Source organism: Simochromis diagramma, unplaced genomic scaffold, assembly GCF_900408965.1.
Source record: "Simochromis diagramma unplaced genomic scaffold, fSimDia1.1 OVJJ01000402.1, whole genome shotgun sequence".
NCBI lineage: Eukaryota > Metazoa > Chordata > Actinopteri > Cichliformes > Cichlidae > Simochromis > Simochromis diagramma.
This window is the reverse complement of record NW_024386972.1, coordinates 2,507,731-2,522,104: the sequence shown is the minus strand read 5'-3', so window position 1 is coordinate 2,522,104 and position 14,374 is coordinate 2,507,731. Positions and strand designations below refer to the sequence as shown.

Sequence of the window (14,374 nt, the reverse complement as noted above, 5' to 3'; positions counted from 1 at the left end):
AGGAGTTTGCCCCCTCACGTATACTAATGTGCCACAAACAGGACTTTGATATCACCAACCATTCCCATGTTATTACGGTGTATCCATTTAAATGGCCCACTCTGTATTATGGAACAACTTTATTACGCACATCTATTTACACATCAAGGCATCTGCCATTTTCCATTTTTCACTAACTAGACTTCAACCAAATTTGCTCTGACTAGTATTTCTTAAACTTGTGCCCTGGAGTGCTAATGTATACTCACCTACATTTAAATCTAGTTTATGGTCTCTGCACTGGTAATGTCACACCAAACGTGACATTACTACAGCACCATATCCATATATGCTGGTGCTTGAGGCACTGGACTTGTTGCAGTCTTAAAATGAAGGTGTTACCATTCAGAAGAAAGCTCTGTACCAGCTCTGGTGCAGGAGTAAAAGTTGGGAGGCAAGTTTTCCCTAGAAAGTCTTTTTAAGCTGTATACAGGGTAACAACAGCGAGCATAAACTAGGTGTCATGCTTCTGCCTGCCTTGCTCTGCAGTTTTGTCACCAAAGTTGTGTCGTTGTGAGGTGTAGTTAAATTTTTTTGTCATGTAAGGTAAAGTGGAGGGTTTCAGAAGAGTTTGTTGTGTTTGCTTGTGTTGTACCTCTGGTTTAGATTTAACAGAGGGTTGTTGCCTGCTTTGTAACTCCGAAGTTTTATTTTATTTTTAAATGGATTTGCCAATCCATTTTTCTCCGAATTGAATCAGAGTAAATTTCCAGTGACTAAACCAGCTTAAATCCCTCACCAACATGGATCTAAATCTCCAACGACAGCTTTAATTGCAGCAAATATCACAATAACAAACCACATTATACTCGTCTTTTGTTGGTCATCACCACAGGGACCTGAAACAGGCCTGGCAGGAAGGGCTCTTTGTTGTTGTTACTTGACTACAGACGGCACAATGGATGGTGGGCAGTGAGGTGCGGCGTGAATTTATGAGACAATCAGCTAGCATATGTTTGCTGTGTCCTGCTAGTGGCTGGGTCATAATTCATGCGAATGCTTGTCCAGACAAAACAGAAATGGGAGGAAACAATCCTCTGAGCTACGTCAGCCATGTCGCCCCGTTGTTTGCAAAACCAGCTGCTGGCACCGTGACCTATTCCCATCTCACAGAAGAATAAGGAAGAGGAAAGGGGAGGGGAAAGATTAAATATGTGTTACAACTGGGGTCTCTTTAAGAGTAATCTACTTGAGAGTATCTGTAGAGATTTACTTGCTTTTTTTTTCTTCTGTCACTCTGAATATTTTTACTTAAATCTTTTAATTTCATAACAGTTTCTTCCTTCTGCTCTCGCCCTGTTTCCCCCGTTCTGACTTCTAACAACCAATCTTTTTATTCTTTCTCATCTCTTTAGCAGCTCTCCCTTATGTCTCACTCATTTTCCCCTCTCTCGCTCTCTCTCTCCTCACTGTCCCTCAGCTCTCAGAGTATTTATTGCACCGCTAAGTGGGCCCACTGGCTTTCTTGAGTGCTTCTAATAGAGCTAGTGACAGAGAATGAGTAGTTATTCCACCTCCTCCACCTACGGGCAAGGTGATTGCTCCAAAAATATTATTATTCCTCTCTACTCACTTGGAGCACATGTTGTACAAGTTTATTCGGTATTGAATTTGCTTTTGCTTTTGGCTTGTTGTGTCATGTAAATGCACTTTATATTAAGCTTAGTTTAAAATTAAGACTAAAAACAGGGAACTCGACATCCTGGCGCTGTCCAGAAGCAGCAAAATCAATCCTTCTAGCACCTCTAGGAAGACCAACAACTCAACAATTATGGCACACAACAGTCTCATCGCGGCACGAGTTGTTAAAAACTGTAGTTTATCATGTCTGTAAGGTTGCACGTAGTTATAAGGCTCCAGGCTTTTTTGCCAACCTCTGTATAAAAGGCACCTTTAAGGTTTTCCACTACTGTTTTTTAGCATCACAGATTCTGGAAGCAGCTGAATTTAGCAACCAATTTAGTAACCTTTTAACAAAAGTACGCTAGCAATTTGCTCCATATTTAGTTATTGTGCTCATTCTATAGCACATTTGATCATGCACACACAGGTATGGAGAGGTCCAAAAGTTGAAGTCCATCCCAGCTAGTTGTCATCTCAAACATAATACTCCCGAGGAACTAAAGACCCAGTCGATTACTTTACATTTGGGTGTTAATGTCTTCCCAATAACAGGAAAATCCTTAATGTTAGCATATAGCTCATAATCTAAAATTCTAATCTGATTATTATCTGATATTCCCATGTAGTATCATTATGTAGTGTTGGCTTTGGCCCATCAGCTGACCCGTCCATTCATCCATCCATGGTGACCATAGCTCAGTAGGTAGAGCAGGTTGTCTATTAATTGGAAGGTTGGTTGACTGGCTGTTCTAGTCTGCATGCCAAAGTATTCTTGTGCAAGATGCTGACCCTCAAGTTGCTCTGCAATGTGTTCATTGGAGTGTGAATGTGTGACTGTTAAATAGAAGGTGCATAGGAAGAAAAAAGTTGCTTGTATGAATGGGTGAAAGAGGCATGTAAAGCGCTTTGTGCTCAAGTAGAATAGAAACGTGCTCTATAAGCACCAGTCCATTATTGTTATGACTGCTTATAACACAGTTACCTCTTATTTGCATCCGGGTTACTGGGGCAGCAGTTTAAGCAGAGACGTCCAGACCTCCCTCTCCTTGGACACTTCCTCTAGATTTCTGGTAAAGCACTGAGGTCTTCCAACACTAGCTGAAAAATAATTTCCCCGGCTTGTTCTAGGACTGCCCCGGGACCCCTCCCTGTAGGACACGCTGAAAATGCCTCATGCAGGACATACTTAAGAGGCATCCTTGTCAGATGCCTGAACCAATTCAGTTGGCTCCTTTCAATGTGGAGTAGTGGCTCTATTCTGAGCTGTAATGAACTCCTCACCCTTTCTTAGCCCAGAATACTCTACAGAGGAAGCTTGATTCTGCGATTGTAACCATGATCTTTCAGTGTCTACCCTCTGCTTGTGACCATTAAATGTTAAATACCTAACTATAAACCATAAATTATAAATGCCAGTTGAATATGTAATGATTTACACAAAGTGGGTGTCGTGCAGTATTGTGCATCTGCAGATGAGACTTATTATTATTATTATTATTATCATTATTATTATATTAACTTCGTGCAGACTTCTGTCACTCTTTGTAGTTTTTTTTTTTTTTTTTTTGCATTTTTTAATGGATTTTTTGGATGTGGGGGGGCTTAAAATATCCCAGGAGAAAAACACGGTGTCACAAGTACAATATGAAAAAAAAAAAGAATGTATTTTTTTTAATATCAGAGCATGTAAACCTATTGCTGTAGAAAAATAAAATTTAAACATGTAACTGTTCATAATATGGGTTCTTTAAAACACCACTTTTGTTAAGTAGTGGATAAAATGAGAGCTGTGCTCAGAATCAGCTGCTACATAAAGTTTAATATTCACATTAGACTTTGCGTGTAAATGCTGACAGTGCTAGGTGCCCCGGTCCATAGGGAGTTACACAGACCACCAAATTTTCAGCCAACACAGAAGACATTTTTATGGAGGTAAAGTTATAGCGCAATTTCTGTCTGACTTTGCCCTTCAATCACTTCTCAGAGCTCTCCTCCTTCTGCTGTTCCTCTCACTAACTTGCTTATCAGCTTTTTTCCCTCCTCTTTAACTAATTAATTCTTTGCTCTCCTCTTAGAATATCACTTTCCTTTCTCTTTCATAATTACTCTGGGCAATTTAAATAAACTTGTAGTTGAAGTTCATCTGTATATCTTTCTTTTTTAGCGTTTCCTGTGCCATAGCTCCCTATTTCTGTATATGGTGACTTTTTCCAAAGTTCAGAGTAGATAGATAGTTATGGGTGGTTGGAAGGATAAAGATGAATTAGGGACTGGATTTCAAGCCGGAGTTAGCAGAATTGACTGAACAAGAGGAAAAGCAAAAAAGAGAAGCGTGACAGTGATCATCGTATTATCAATAGCCAGAATTTAGATGGTTAAACTAAACTATAGGTTGCACTTATTTTTGATCAAGACTTTCTTTAAAGTGTTCATTAGAAACATGAATTTTAAGATTAGCAACATTTCCACTTCATGAAACAAACCGCACATAAATGCACTGCAGCAAATTGGATAATGATGATCTTCTTCAATAACATTTTGTATAACTAAACTCCTTTTAATGAGCACTCAGTTCATACAGCCTGATTATACTGTGTAGATGATGTTTCTGGACAAAGTGTATTCCGTCTCCTTGTGTTTGTTTCAGCTGCATTCCTGCTGGAAATATCATTCAATTAAAAGTGAGTGAATGATGCATCTTCCTCCTGACAGTCTGTGATGTGTTGTTTTTTTGTCTGTAAGATAGATGGATTTGTCCTTCTGACCTTTGAAAATAACTAGAGAGAAGCTTGCAGGGAAGGCAGATAAATGGTTGGGAGACACAGATATTTACAACAGCAGGATTCTCCACAAACTGCAAACTAATAAAACAACTTCCCATTCTTTACAGCCTCACTGTTATACTTATGTATCTCGCATTGTTTTGATTGATGATGAAGTCAGTAAATTACTGTCCTTGATTGAGTTCAGAAATGCTGCTGATTCAGCAGAGTCCCGTGTACAATGTCAGCGAGGAATAAGCAGGGACTTTGTTTAGTACTGACCTTAGGTTATTGCTTTAGGGATAGGGAACTTCTAGGTTATTTTCTCTTTTCAAATATAAAGCTGTTAATGTAATGAGAGGGAAGAATTGAAAGTTCATAATGAATAGTTTTCATCTTCAGCTCTAAATGGCAGACTTGCCTTGACCAAATGTGGGGATATGTGTACATGTGTGATGTAAAATAAGATGAATTTATAACAATTACTTATCCTTAAGTTGCTTGTGTTGCTTGGCAACTATGATGTAACTTAGTCATCTACCGAAGAGGGTACTTCTAGTACTGCATTGACATTAAATTAATAAAAATACAGCCTTGACTTTTTCTCCAAGACTGAGACAAGTTTATCAGAGTAGGATGTTTCTCTTTCCATGTACAACCCCAATTCCAATAAAGTTGATGCTGTGTAAACAAAAACAGAATTCAATGATTTGCAAATCCCATAAACTTGCATTTGGTCAAATTAGAACATATGAAATTTATCAAATGCTTAAACTTTGAAATTTCACTATTTCATGCCAAATAGTTTGACTCAGTTTAAATTTGATGCAGCAACATATCTTAGGACATAGTTAGGACAGGGGCAACAAAAGGCTGCAAATATGGTGGCCCTGAGAGGTCAAGTGCACTGCAGCCTAAGAAAATGCCAACAAATAGAAAAATACCGCAAAGGCACACAAAGCACAATCCAAGTTGAATAAAACACAACAGAAGTAGAAAATATCAAAACCTCACAAAATATATGGAAGTAATTTAGGGGAAATGATGTGTTGATAAGAAGTGGAGGCCTCGCTGGTGTTCAGCAATCCACACAAAACTGGATCTTGGAGATTCTAGAGCAACTTTTAAAGCAAGTGGGCAATAATTTGTTGACAGGTGTATATGCAGCTATTTTGGCTGCAACCCCAAAATTATAATGACTAGATCCTGATGCGCTCTTCCTTTCATGATCCTTGTTATGAATATTGATCTTGTACAACAAGCTAATGGAACAGGACTGTAGAGGCTTCAAAACTTGACTTTGAGTCCTTTAAGATTTCTTTAGCATTAAAGCAATCCAGCGCTAGTTGTCAATACTTCCACATGTACACAGAAAAAAAACTTTTAATGGTTCATTCAGCTTCTTTATCTTCCAGTAGCTTATGTTGCTATCACAGTATAACTTGGTTTACCACATTCAGATGAACCTGTCAGTCACAGAGGTTGTGTGTGCACTGAATCTGACAAATCACTTAAGTCCCCCGTCTTTCTTTGGACTTTGGCCTCCTAAACTGTCAAAAGTCTGAGTAATTTGTGTAAACAGAATTCAGCTTTCAAAGCAGAGCTGCCTGCGAGAGCACGAATCTGCTGCAGCGTTAACCAAGCAGAAGCTCTCACCAGCGTGATGGCTATTTTGTGTGCTTGGGCTGCTGAGTTCTACATGTGCAGAACTTAACTACGTAAGTGGCGACGAAAAACTGTACCCGTGTAATTAAATTATTTGTTCATGATTACATTTAATCTTATGTGGGACTTTTGACATGATATAACTCCACAGTCTGCAAAGAAGATGAACAGAAATGTAGAAAATACAGGTTTTCCAAGATCCCATCAGCCTTACTTTTCATCTAGCTGGTTTAAAAAGGCTGAATAATAGCAGAGAGGTGGTTAGACTGCATATTAATTATTGCTTTAACCAATTAGTTCTTCTTGTGGTTACTGTTTATTTAATGAACTAATTGTGAATATGCCCACCTACAATGGTGGCTTAGTGTTAAGAGGCTTATGTTTGGCCCCTTTTTTTTTTTTTTGCACATGAATACTGTCACACGCGATGTACCTCAGTGAAATGATAGGAAAGTATTGGAGAAAAATAATGAACATATAATTAGTAAAGAAAACTGCGTGACTTCATTGTCAGAAATGGTGTAATTTTAAAATGAAGCATCTTTTGGAAACCTGTGCTTTGGATTTCACAAGTGTCAAGAAAAGTGCAGTTTTGTATTGACGTTACATCAAAGTAACACCTTGCGATAAGTGTTTTTCCTTAGCATTGTGTGAACATCAAAGAGCCATTGTGATTGTCACCTCATACTAACTACAAAGCTGCTTGTGCAGTTAAGCCCTTTAAATGGCTGGATTTGGAGATGCAAGCTGCTTTTGCTGCACAGTTTGGCAGACAGGCTTGTGGGCTCGTGGAGTCTGCTTGCATGGATTGCTAAAACATAGGACTTCAAACAATAGCCAGATATTTTGAAGCCACACACAGAGCTGTGAATGTCATGAAAATGAAAAGACGGGAGAATTTGCCTTGAGTCTGGCCTATTTCTAATCTTTACTGTCTTATTTCTTATTGGTTGATGGACACAGCCAAATACCTAATACAGTCAAAATAACTTGAGTAATGTCTGGAAAATTTATAAGCCCTCCAATTTTAACAACTTTCTTTTCTTTGCCATGATTTCCTCTTTTTTTTGTGGATGTGTGAGTGTGTGTCTTTCTCCAATTTTGGCAGGTCAGCTACATAACCCTTTTACTACCACTTATAGGGTGATAATGCAGATCAGGGCAGATTACTTATCGGATTATAACCACTCTTTTAAAAAAGAAAATAATTACTAGGATGGATTCAACACCTAGCCCTGGAAACAGGTTTGATCTGTAAGCTTATTATAAAGGTCATTTTAGGGAGCTTTAAATTGATCTGCGTCTGACTCAAAATTATATCGTGATTCTTCAAGAAAATTTGTAATACTATTTCTAACATTATAGCTAAAAAATAATGAGCTTTTAGTTGATGCTTGCTCGCAGCAGCATTTATAAATGTAAGTAAATGAAAGGAAATTTCCATCCTCCTTTTCCAGTGAGATTCTGTCACTGATGACACGCTCCCTAATTAGAAGTGTGAATCTACCCAAACAAGGTGCCAGCACCAGCATTATAGTGCAATAGTAGTGACACAGCATGAGTGAAATGTAAGCACAAAAGTCACCTATGTTGTGTTTTCCTTGGGTATTTTAACTGAAAGTATGAAATGACTTCTTCATGCTTTAATTTAACAATGACTAATGTAAATTAATCTTTCAGTTCTACAGGAGCTGAACAATATTATCACATAATAAAACTGAAAACTATTTTCTACCTGGGATGTTGCATCTTGGGTTGAGCTTTTTAAACCAGCTGCATACAGCTCTGCTTTTCCATCATGCAGCTGCATCAGTCACTTCCATTCATCGTTTGCTCTTCCTGTCATGTGGAGCGTAACTGCTCTAGCAATGCTCAGTGGAGTCATTTGGTTACTTTTGGGTGGCACGTCATCGGCTGCTAGTATCTCCTCTTCATAGTCTGGCTATGCTTGTTTTATGATTGTTGTTGTTGTTGATGTTTTTGTTTTATTTTTTCCAATTTTAGCAGGTACTAAAGGTACAAAATCATTATTGGAAGCTGACATGCCGATCTTGCTCTCAGACATTTCCAACCTTTTCCGGTTGTGTGCACTAGAGAATGTAAGCAATGATAGCAATTATCTTGCAAGATGACACTAAAAATAAAAAATCTATACTGTTACTACTGTGTCATGGTACTGCCATAATACATACATTTTGTGATGCATCACACTGAACTGTGAAAGGTGGGAAAGTTTAAGGTCCTATGGCAGGCAGGTTGAAGATTGCAGCCCTGGTATAAATGTGAATGTGTGAGGGGAAGTGAGGGTCTCCATTGATGTCAAAAGGAGTCAGGTAGGGAGAAATAAGCAGGACACAGGCAGTAATTTATGACACATTGAGATAAAAGTAAATGCTGTTTCATCTGAATAGGACTCTTGATTATAAACAATGGGCATCAACAACAAAACCGACAATTTTACCTCTCGGAGTGTTTTTTTTGAATAAAGTGACAGAACTTTAAGCGAAGGCTCCTTACACATATACACATGGAAAAACTAGAGTTTGGACTTGTTTGGGAAGTTTGTTCTAATCAATGTGACCTGTGCTGCAGTTTGTTCTGGGAGGCATTTCCATTTGCACAAAAGGTTGTTTGAGTAGATGCATTTTTCTCTAATAAGGGCCAACTAATGGAGTGCCTAATGAGGTCACCTTTAATTCAAATCTCAGGTCACTGCAAGAGCGCCAAACATCAGACCCCACTGTGTTTAATGAGACTTTGAGAATCACAAGCAGGCAGAGATCTCCTGAGAACAACACTGCAGTGGGCTTGAGATGCGCAAAGGCTAAAAGACACTACAACTGTCCCCGTTTGTACAGACAGAAACGATACCAGACCACATTAAACAAGCATTTCTACATAAATAAAATGGTGTGCAGTTATAAAGTGTGACTACTGAAAAATGTATGTTTGTCAAGATAACAAGAAGACTAAAGACCGGGGAATGAATTGCTTATCGTAATGTAATTGAGCTACTTGGGGTTCAGTCATTCGTCAGCTCTTAGCGCTTTAATCTTATTGGCCCAAACTGAAGAGAAAGAAGAATTTAATAACCAAACCAGGCTCATAAACCTGATCTAATAAATGCCTATGGATATATTTACGACCAAATCACATAGTTTTATGTATTTGCACCCAGTTCACACTGGGACAGCTTCTTGTCAGAGGAGACCAGCCAGATTTAAGGCAGCTAAAACTGCCTGAAATGCTTACAAATAATTAAATTTTTAAATTTATTTCATCTACTTTCTTAGTAAAATAAATATCAGCTTTATACATGCTAGATGACCTGGGCATATTATGTAATCTGCCACCAGCTGCTGGTTCAGTTGAATAATCTGTTACTAGAAGGTTTTTACAAACAAATGATGACACCCAGCAGGGATTTTGTCTTCAAAAAAAGCTATCAAAGTTATTTTGAGGCATTACATATACCTAACTTAAATTTCAATGTCAATAAAAACTGTTTTAAAAACTGTCATATAATGTATCCCAATCATTTCAGATTTTAAAAAAGTGCATAAAAGTTCTGCTTGTTTTCTGCGAAAATAAGAATTTAAGAGCCTTTCCCCCCTTTATTAATAATTATGATGCCGTCTTCGTTGGTGCGTGAGTGATAAATACATTTAACTTTATATTTGACTAAATATTCACTTGATGCTGTGTTGCGGGGGTAATTAGCTGACAGTGATAGACTTTGCCGGTTCATCAGGATTGGAGGACAAGCTTATAGACAGATGCAGATGCTCTCTGTAACAATAAAAATGGAATTTAAGCTAACATCTTACCTACCAGTCTTCCCAGATGAATAGATGTGCCCCCCAAAAATGTAAGTAAAGTATAAAAAGAAAAAGAAAAATCAGACACCACCTCAGTGTGTGTGCAAATGCAATATAAGGTCAGCAAGTGCAAACAGCTTCATACAGAACAATAATATTGTGAAACTGTTTGCAGCTGATGCAGAAAAAGTCGAGGAATAAGATTTAAAGTTGCATTTAATTATTTATTTATAGCACTCATCATCTAGGAAATGCAGAGACTTTAAATGCTGAAAAATGTCTTAGTGTTTTTCACAAACTTTAGACGCTCTTACACTCTGAACAAAGGTTCAGAGGATATTCCAGGAATGGCGCTATTTTCCAGAGAACTTACTGGGCAGTAGGTAGTAATTTCATACCTGTTGATCTGTAATCTAGAATCAATAGGTAATGTGTCAAAAACATTTTTAGTCTTTTGCCAGTAAGTTAAAGCTTATCTCAATTATGATAAACCTTTCTCTCTGACGTTGATTGGTGTCAGATTTGTTAATAATTCGTCACTATTTAGGACCACGGTCATAAAATTCACATTAAAATACCATGTTTTTGTAAGGAACCAAGATAAATGATTTCTGATTTTTGTTTTTCACTTTTGTGACCTTTAACCTGCACAATGAAACTGACAAAACAAAAATAAATGTAACTAATATGGTTACATAAGTGTACACACTCTTATAAGTAGGGGTGTAGGTAATTTCAGAATTAATCCAACCTAAACACTTGTCAGTACACACCTGTCATCGGTTAAAGTGACTCTGTTTAAAGTTAAATGAATTCCAGTTGTTCTAGTTGGACTTTCATGACATTTATTTAGCTGCATCTTACAATTTCAAATGGATCTCACGTTTAAAAGGTATCAGTGAGGAGGAGGGTGCAAAAGAAGTTTAGATAAAGTCTTTTAAAGTTACTGTGATCCAGGGAATCAGGTGATGGCTACTTTTTGAAAAGAATCAGGAGACTCTTTTCCGTTATTGTGCCAGATTTCAGTTTTTTACTGTAAGGTATAGCAGAGGAAGAAAAGCATTGCATAAGAAAGGGTCGAAATATTGTTCCTTTTCTGCTCAGCCCCACAAAAAGCGCAGGAGCATTAACTCCATCTTGGTGGCAGCAGGATGACTTTACCTCACACAGGCATCTTGTCTGAACGCCCACACCTCCCTTCTTAATAATTAATTTATCCAAGTATTCCCTACAACAGCCTATTTATAGAAGGCTTCACCAAACATCTCTGTGCTCATTTTCAAAGTGCAGCTGAAATACAAGGCAGAGTCTAGGCGGTGGTGCGATATTTTCTTCTCTTAACGTGTTCTTTCCTCCATTTCTTGCTTCTGTTTCACTAATTCTTTCAGTTTCTTTGACTACACACATAGTTTACATGTGTTCTTTCACAGACCGCAGCCTGTTCTAATACACTACATCATAAATGCTGTGATGAAGTAATTGCTGTCAGCTGTGTAGTGTGATAGCTTTCCAGTTCTGTGATCTAAAAATAGACTTTTCACCACCTTCGGAGAGTAATTACAGACAGTAACTGTAATTAATAGGATATTGCTTTTGAATTGTTCTTTCAGAGGGTTGTTATAAAATGTATAAAATCTGTAAAACAGCAGCTGTTCTAACATTATTCAATAATAGATAATAAGAGTTATAAAGCCTAGGAGATCATGAGGATAGTGGTGCATATCCAGCAGAATGCACTGCAGACCCCTAATTTCAGAGGGTCAGGCAGCTGTAATTTTTTTTAAATTACTTGATGTATAGATACATTAATTAAATAATTATTTATACTAATTTAATCAGTCTTTTTGTCAGGATGCTTGAATATTCACAGAGCATGATCAATGCCCCCTGACATGTATTATGAAGTCAGCAGAGCTTAAATCAGACTGAACCCAGTGTGCATCTCAGGTAATGATTGTTCACACTGTGTGGCTGTGATGCATAAATGCACACTGCCCATGTGCATGTGGTCTGAATATTTATGGACCAGCACTGACCTGGGCCTTGAAAGTCAGTTTGATATATTCGAGTATGTGGAGAACCAAATATTAAATGCATATGTGATTAGTGTGCTGGTTTCATAGCCTCCACTCTTCAGATGGCTTTTGACAAGATTTTATAACCTTGCTGCCAAAATGCGATTAGTGAGGTCAGCTCCTGATGTTTGACAATAGGGTCATACCTTGATGGGATTTAAGTCAGGCCAGTAAAAATTCTCTTCAGCAAACTGGAAAAAACGTTTTGTTATGGGCTTTGCTTAAACCCTGAGGACACTGAAGCAGGAGAAAGTATTCCTCAAACCGTTGCTGTATAGCCATAGTGTTTACATTTCCCTTAGCCGCAAGGGTAAATTTGTTGTATTTGTAATGATTTGACTTATTATTTCAATGAAATACGTGTTTGAGGGAGTTATAAGTAGCTTGTTTCATGTGAAAGAAGAGAAGGATTAAATCTTGAGTGTCTGTTTTAATCATGTGCAATCAAAAAAATGCAGAAAATGGATGTGTTGACAACTATCAGCAAATGTGGATCATGCTGTCTTTATCATTTCTTAGATAAAAGATAATCACTTTTTTTTTTCAGGCCACATAATGTATTGCCATTTTTTAGATGTGAAATTGATAAGACAATGGAATTCAAATTTGGATGAACAACATTATGATTTTTCTTTTTTGTTTTATTCAGGCAGATCTATAACCAGACTCTTGTCAATATGCTGTTGTAATTTGGAGTACTAATGCCCAGATTTCATGATTACTGAACCATGTAAAGCTACGTACCAGATATGTTTGGCAGTCAACTAGCTATTCTTTCACTTTTTAAAATTGGCTCTGAATCCCAGCTTCTGTCTGTTTTTATTTAATTTCTTTAAAAGCTTGGGGAGATAAATAAAGCCATTGATTATCGGACATGTGTTGTCTAGTTTGTGCTCGAAGAAGTTGTTCCTTTTCCTTGGATGTGAAGCAAAGACAGGCATTCACTACAAAGAAGATTAACAAAGTCAGACAAGTTAAAAATCTAATAGAGAGGAACATCCATTACTGAATGGGCCACCAGTCATGCCAAGAAAAGGCCATTAAGGAAAGCATGGACTCAGCTCCCTGTAGAAAACATTTGCGAGAGGAGCTCACTAATGGGTCAACAGAGAGGACTGTTTTCATCACTCAAACTAATTGGCATCTGTGAATCTGTAGCTTGAAGAAGGAAAAAAGGAACATGCTCAATGATATTGATTGGGTTTTCTGTGAAGGAGTGCAGCTGGATGATTTCAAAGCTCAGAGACGCAATAAACCTGATGAAGAGCCTCTCCACATATGAACATAAAGAGGTCCAGTGAAGCTGCAATGCTGGTCTTACTGGCTTTGAAGAAATGTCTCGCCTTTTGCTGGAAATGGTTACACAGGAAGAAAACTAATGCTTAGAAGTAACAAGAATCCAGAATTTAATATAAATTTTGATAGGCTTCAAGTTTGAGGCACTGCTCTGTATATCGCAATGGTATCTTCAACCAAGTGACAAACACAGACCGCTAATGAGCTCTGTGCAAATTGAGGAGGTCTCACGGATCCATTATGTCCTTGCTCCCATTCTCCAGGCTGTTCTCTGTATGAATCCATATCAGTTATTATTTTCCATAAATTGAGTTCCATCACTCCCAAGTCCCTGTAATTATTTGTCATTCTCAGTTCCACTTTATTGTGGCCAAAAGCGCTGGATGGCAAGCATGCAAGAAATTGAGGAAAGTGAAGCCAAAGATGAATACAGTGCTTGCCATGCATCACTGACTGCATCAAATGCATAGCTGCAGTCTGCTCAATAAAACTAATCAAACATGAATTTTAAAGGGTATTGACTTGGGTGGATTTGCAAGGGAAAGCATATTTGCCATCTAAGGAAAAGAGAATAGTGGAGTGGGGTGGGCTGAATATGGAAGATCAGAAGTCAGCCTAGTAGTGCAAGGACAGAAAGGGTACGACTATTTTTAACAGACTAATATTTAAACAAGGCACATACACTTTAGCTGGTTGCCTGTTTGTTGTATCAAAACCCACTGCTATTGTTCCTACTTTAAATCTGCTGCCACCGTACAACATACACGATCCTCAATTAAATACAAGGTGGGTGTTTTAACATTTGAAGTTGCAGTCATTGTTCTAAAAGCCCTTGGAAAAAGTATAATAGTCCTTACCTAATCTTTAGTAAGGACATAGAAGTCCATATTAAAGAAGAAATTATTGAAATTATGAATACATTCAAAGATGAAATGGATTGCATTTACATTTTGAAAGAAGTTGTGTTGTCAGCAAATCTCAGCTCTAGGCATCTTTTTAGGATGTTTTAGCTCACTGTTTTTGGTCCACCGTGTTACTGCCTAGTGGATGCTAGTGACTGGATGATCAGTATAGGACATTAGCATTACAGGCACAA

At 37.8% G+C, this 14,374-nt stretch overlaps 1 protein-coding gene across 1 annotated transcript in view; it reads left to right on the top strand.

The window, feature by feature from the left end:
- Window positions 1-14,374, top strand: part of LOC120738140 (SH3 and cysteine-rich domain-containing protein 2-like) — a 37,973-nt gene that overhangs the window by 3,372 nt on the left and 20,227 nt on the right. The window lies entirely within an intron of this gene.